The 6508-nt window shown below is 43.6% G+C and overlaps 1 protein-coding gene across 1 annotated transcript in view; it reads right to left on the reverse strand.

Moving 5' to 3' along the window:
- The window catches only part of SUV39H2 (SUV39H2 histone lysine methyltransferase), an 18192-nt gene extending 18033 nt beyond the window's left edge, over window positions 1–159 (reverse strand). Inside the window, exon 1 of the mRNA XM_024738680.1 lies at window positions 97–159. The gene's annotated coding sequence lies outside the window, so the exon portion shown is untranslated. The remainder of the gene's footprint in view (window positions 1–96) is intronic.
- Between the last annotated feature and the right edge of the window lie 6349 nt (window positions 160–6508).

The following is a 6508-nucleotide window of genomic DNA, read 5'->3' on the forward strand; positions in this document are numbered from 1 at the left end:
TCCGGCCGGCCCGCGCGTCCCGGCCCCGCTTCCCGGGCCTCGGGAGTTTGCCCGGCGGACGGGGGACAGTGCGGGGCGCCGCTCTCCAGCCCTCACCTCCTCGCGCCTCGGCCCCGGCCGCCGCCATCTTGAGGAGCTTTCATTCAAACTGGCGCGGTCTGACCGGATAGCTCAGCTGGCCTGACGCCCCGCCCCAGCCCGGCCCGCGCGGAACTCGGGGGCCGGGGCGGGGGACTAACCCGCGAGGCGTCCTGACGTCAGCGGAGGCCGACACAGCCGCGGCGGCGAGTGCGCCTGCGCCCCAAGTCTCCTCCGGGCGCTCGGAGGGGCGGGGCGCGGGGGTGGGGAGCGCTACCGTAGGTGAAGGGCCACCTGCCCTGGCCTGGCTGGCTTAGCGCCTGATTCAGGGTACCGACATTAGGCCTTCCCACTCTTGTTAGTTCTTCTACACGGGCGGTACGTGTACGTTGTGCAAAATTGCAAACGCAGAGCGGAGCTATGCGGTGCAGAGTACGTTTCGCTCTCATACCTGCTCCTCAGCCACCTGAGCCCAACTGGCCATTGTTAACGTTTCCGTCCACCCTACGCCCCTAGATCACAGGTTCTCAAAATTGGCTGCACGTTGGGATCACTTAACAGGTTTTGTATTTTGGTTTCACTGTCGGAGATTTGATAGGAATGGGGTGCAACCGGGACGTTGGAATTTTTTAAAGCTCCCCAGGTGATTCTAAGTGTGCAATTTGAAACCACTGTTCTAGATCAGTGCTTCTCACACTTGAATGGGCAGAGGAGTCTGGGCATCTGGTTAACATGCAGGTTCGAATTAGGTAGGTCTGGACTGGGACCTGAGGTTCTGCGTTTCTGACGAGCTCCCAGGCTACGTCCCACACCGGTAGCCGGGCTGCGGGATGCCCAGGTCCTCTCACCGGGCCCACACCGGTCTCCACCCCCCAGCCCGCCCCCATCCAGCCTTCGCACCGCATCCATGGTGATTGTTCTAAACAATCTGAGGCGGAAGTCTGCCAAGAGTAAATTGCGAAAGTTCGGTAGAAAGCTGTTTGACGTCTACCAAGGATTTTTAAAAGAAATTTGTGCAAAATACAAAAATATTTTAAAGCATCCTGTGTAAGTTTGACATGTTGGAAATAAACACAGAACATTAAAGGAATTAATTTGTTTTGATTACGTTATGAAATAGTGTCTAGTCATTTAAAAAGATGTTTATGAAGCCTTTGGTGTCATGGGGAAGTGTTTAACAAAACTTCTTAAGGAAAACATAAAAACAAAAAGCTGTAAACATACAGAGTTTCAACTATGTAAGGAAATGTATAGGAAGATAGATAATAAGATCTCTGGGAAGTAGTTTCCTTTTTGACTTCTTGTTTTTACATATTTTCTATAATGAGCATCTTATATAATAAGGAATAAAAAGTCCTCCAACCCTATTACATGGAAGGCCCTTTGTGATATGGTGATTCCTGCCCACTTCTCAAGCCTCATTGCTCATCATCTCCTCCTGTTCTAATTCGTAACTTCCTCGAATATTCATTTCCCTGCTCCTTGTCTGCAGGACTGTTCTCTCTGCCTAGAAAATGCCTACTTTCCCCGTCTGTGCTAGGATTACTCCTACAGACCCTTTAAGACTTGGACAGAGGCTCACCTCCAGCCAAGCCTCTTTCTGGGGCTTCTTCCCCGCCCCCGAATGTACTCTCTGCTGTTCGTATGTGTTCTTACACCTAGGAAGGAAGAGAGCATTCATCCTCACCAACTGCCCTCCTGGTTTTCCCCCCACCTCACTGGCCACTCTTCACTCCCCCTTCTGGCTCCCTTTCCTCTATCCAACCTAAATGCTGGGGTTCCTCAAGGCTTGGCCTTGAGACATTTCTCTTATGCTTTTTCCCTAAGTGACTGCCTCAATTCCCATGAACTTAAATATCTTTATGGTTAAGATTCCCAACTTTTTGTCTCCAGCCCTGACCTCTACTCCGAATTCCAGACTTGAATATCCACGGTATCTAGCTGACACATCCACTTAGGTGTTAAACAAACATCTCAAATTGAACATACTCCTTATTTACCTGGGATAAGTTCCAAGACCCCCAGTGGATGCCTGAAACCACAGATAGTACTGAACCCTATATATACCATGGCTTTTCCTATACATACATGCCTATGATAAAGTATTTTACCAGTTAGGCACAGTAAGGGATTAACAACAATAATAGAACAGTTATACTGTGATGAAAGTTATGCCAATGTGGTCTCTCTCAAAATATCTTGTATGACTACTCACTGTGTTCGTAACTTTTGCAGTTTGAGGTGCGACAGCAAAACTAGCACAAATTTCTTTTTCCTATTTGTTTTTACTGAAGATGGTGGCAACCTCAGCATATGACTTTTTCCCTTTCCTTACTCAGTCGAGAACTTTCACCCTTTCACTTAAAGGAAGTACTTTATGGATTCTCTCTGGCATATATGAATTGCCAGCATCACTCCTCGTGTGCTCTGGGGTCACTGTTAAGTAAGATAAGGGTGACCCGAACACAAGCACTGTGATACTGTGACAGTCAATCTGATAACCCTGACGGCTACTAAATGACTAAGGGGCGAGATACGTTGGACAAAGGGATGATTCACGTCCCAGGTCGGCCAAGATGTCATCACGCTACTCAGAACAGTGTGCAATTGAAAACTTATTGATCATCTCTGGAATTTTCCATCTCGTATTTACAGACCAAGGTTGACCGTGGGTGACTGACACCTCGGAAAGTGAAGCCTTGGGTGAGGGGACTAACTGTCCTCATAAGAGTACCCTTGATCTTTGCCTCCTGACCTGGCCCTCCCCACGCTAGGCCCGTGAACCGTAGGCCCGTGAACCGTCTCATCTCCATACACTGGCACCACCTGCTCAGGTGTTCAAGAAGTAAATCTAGTCCTCACTTCCTAGCCTCATTCTCCAAATTAATTCCATTAGCGAGTCGTGTCAGTGCCAGGTCCAAAATACACCTCGATTCTGCCCCTTTTCTCTATCACTACTGCTCTTAGTACAGGCTGTCATTTCTCAACTGGAGTCCTGCAAAAGCCTACGTGGTGTCACTCCACTATTGCTCCCCTCCAGCCCATCTTCCATACAGGTGAAAAAGTAGCCTTAAACCGAAGTGGGACATGTCCTCCTTCTGTCTAAATTCCCAGTGTGCCTGGAATACAACCCTAACCTCTGATGGCCTACACAGCCTCGTGGGACTGCTCCCTGAGCCTTACTTTGTGCCCCTCTCCTTCTGCTTGCTGCTCTCTAGGACTTGTTTCACTGATTCAGAAATCTGCACTGTGCATCTATGTGCCAGGTACTGTACGAGGTGCTGGGAATATAACAACGGACAACCAAGAAACAGACCCTCTCCTCAGAGAGGTTATATCCTTGTGGGAGGAGCAGATAATAAACAAGGAAATAAATAACTTAAGGCAGCTCTAAATTACTTCCTAGGTCAGAGGACTCTCTCTCTCCACGTGGCTGGGTCTCAGCTTAAGTGTCACTTCTTCAGAGGCCTCTCCTGGTCACCCTGTCTAAAGGAGATATCTTTGGTCTTCTATTCTTTCTCCTTTGCACTCTTAAGTGCAAGTTATCTTGTCTGTTTTTTGGGTCTTGATCAGTTTCACTACAAATTTATAGAATGAATGTATTAGACTCTTTTGTAAATCAATTGTTTCCTTTGTTTTTCTGGTTTTGGATCCCATTAGTTCCAGAGGACAGATTAGGCCTTGGGTCTTCAACACGCATCACTGTGCCTACTGTCTAGAGCAGCAACTCTCAATGTATGGTACAGGGACCCTAAGACCCTTCCGGGGGCTCTTAAGTTCAAAAGTATTTCACAATAATACCAAAATGATGTTATCTGCCTTCTTCACTCTCCTCTCACGAGTATATGAAGTGTTCCAGAGGTTACACAACTTAGATATTGAAACAGATTGAATGAAGAAGCAGATAGCAGAATAGAGCAATCTTCTTAAGCCAGACATTAGAGAGATTTGAAAAATGTAAAACAATACCACTCTCGCCACTAAATTTTTTTGAAAAGTTATTTTTCATAGAAATGTTACTTATATTAACATTAACTTTTTTATTTAAAAATGATTTTAAAAATATCTTGGTTTTAATTTCTACATGGTAAATAACAATGTATATAACAAATATACATAAAAGTTAGGTTCTCAATAATTTCTAAGAGTGTAAAGGAGTCATGAGACTAAAAAGTCTGGTAAATCCTGGCTATAAATGAAGAGGGAAATAAAAAGGCACTAAGAAGCAAACACCAGTGTCCTCAAGAAAAAAATTAAAATACAGGATTATGCCTCCATATCCCAGTTTTTTTTCATAAAGACCACTGAAAATATATTTCTGGAGGGATATGGAATGTCCCCTTTTCCATTTAAATAGAGTTTCTTCTTCGAGAGGCAGAGAAGAATAGTAGAACGGACACCAGAAAATGTGAATTTAAATAAAAAAAGGGGGGGGCACATAATGTGCTTAGGAGAGTAAGCAATCAGAAAAAATTAAGTTTACCAAAAAAGCACCTGAATATTACTTCAAAATCCACCATTTATTTGCTGTGAGACCTTGGGAAGTTATTTAACTTCTCTGAATCTATTTCCATACCTAGAACACAGAAATAGGGAACTCCCGGGCAGTCCAGTGGTTAGTACTCTGGGCTTTCACTGCTAAGGGCCTGGGGGTTCAGTCCCTGGTCAGGAACTAAGATCCTGCAAGCCACGCAGCGCAGCCAAAAACAAACAAACAAAAAAAGTAGAACACAGAAATCATACATGCCACAGTACGCTCTCTATTGCAACTACTCGTGGTAAAACCACAATTTCAAAAGGAAAATGAATTAAAGCAAATTAACAGCAGTGGTATTATAAACGTTACATGGTCACTCGCAGTTATTTTAGCAATCCTGGCATTTTCCCATAGGACTTGTTTTTGTGCTCTGATACTTTTTTCAATCTTTCTTTTTTTAATTTTAAAAAATTAATTAATTAGTTAATTTTCTGGGTTGCATTGGGTCTTTGCTACTGCACGCAGGCTTTCTCTAGGTGCGGAGAGCGGAGGCTACTCTTCGTTGCGGTGCGCGGGCTTCTCATTGCGGTGGCTTCTCTTGTTGCGGAGCACGGGCTCTAGGTGCACGGGCTTCAGTAGTTGTGGCACGTGGGCTCAGCAGTTGTGGCTCATGGGCTCTAGAGCGCAGCCTCAGTAGTTGTGGTGCACAGGCTTCGTTGCTCCGCGGCATGTGGGATCTTCCTGGACCAGGGCTCAAACCCGTGTCCCCTGCATTGGCAGGCGGATTCTTAACCACTGCGCCACCAGGAAAGTCCCTCAATCTTTAAAAACTCTTTGCGATGAAATATTTTTTGGCTTCCCAAGACTTTCATAGCATTACATATACTGTGAATATATTATGTATTATTATATATCATATCGTATACAGGCATTTCTTTCTGTATTTATATTTGGCTCCGTCCTTTAGACAATGTCAGATATGTAAATAGGCAAAATTATAATTTGACATAACATTCTGCTGGCAAAAGCACTCAGGTGTTTAAACATATATGAGATACTGCAAAGATAATTAGAAAGTGATTGAAAAGATTATCAAGATGCTCACCAAAAATATCTTAGCAGTTGTTACTCTGGGTGGTAGAATATAGGATGTTTTATATTATCTTCTTTTTAAATTTTAATTTTATAATGAACATGTATAATCAGAAAAATGTTAAAGGTATTCTCACCTTAAAAAAAAAAAACTAGAAAATTTAATTGGCAAATCTTCCGTAAATTTAGAAGAAAAAAAAGAAAACTTGTTATTTGTGGATACAAGAAAATTTGGGAGTACAGTTGACTCTTGAGCAACACAGGTTGGAACTGTGCAGGTCCACTAACAGGTGGATTTTTTAAAATAAATAGGTACTACAAGAGCTCTGCGGTTGGTTAAACCTATGGACGTGGAACCACAGATATGGAGGGCTGACTGTAAAGCTATGTGTGGACTTTCAACTGCGTGGTGGGTCGGCACCCCAACCCCCAAGTTGTTCAAGGATCAACTTTATATTTCACTAAGCAACAGAGCACTTTTGATGACAATTTCAAATTTGGTATGTTTGGGGGAAAAAAAACGTGCAAAGATGACCAATAAAGAAGCAGTGGTATTCCTTTCTTTTTCTACTGTATTTCTAAACAAACCATAAAATATGCAAAAGTTGTATTTACTGGCCATTGTCCTGTAGGATACAAAGATGACATTGTTATTTTTTCTTCCATGTAATTCACTTATTCAATAGACATTTACTGAACACCGACGTTCAGGGATTATTCTAGGGGCTAGGACATCATGGTGCCTAAAACTTAAGAGTCTCTTGCTTTCACAATGCTTAATAATCCAGTGGAGAAATAAGTAAATAAGCAGTCAAATAAGTAAATTATTACATGGATATGGAAGGAAAGAGAAATCTTGAA

This window comes from Neophocaena asiaeorientalis, unplaced genomic scaffold, assembly GCF_003031525.2.
Source record: "Neophocaena asiaeorientalis asiaeorientalis breed wild unplaced genomic scaffold, Neophocaena_asiaeorientalis_V1.1 scaffold889, whole genome shotgun sequence".
NCBI lineage: Eukaryota > Metazoa > Chordata > Mammalia > Artiodactyla > Phocoenidae > Neophocaena > Neophocaena asiaeorientalis.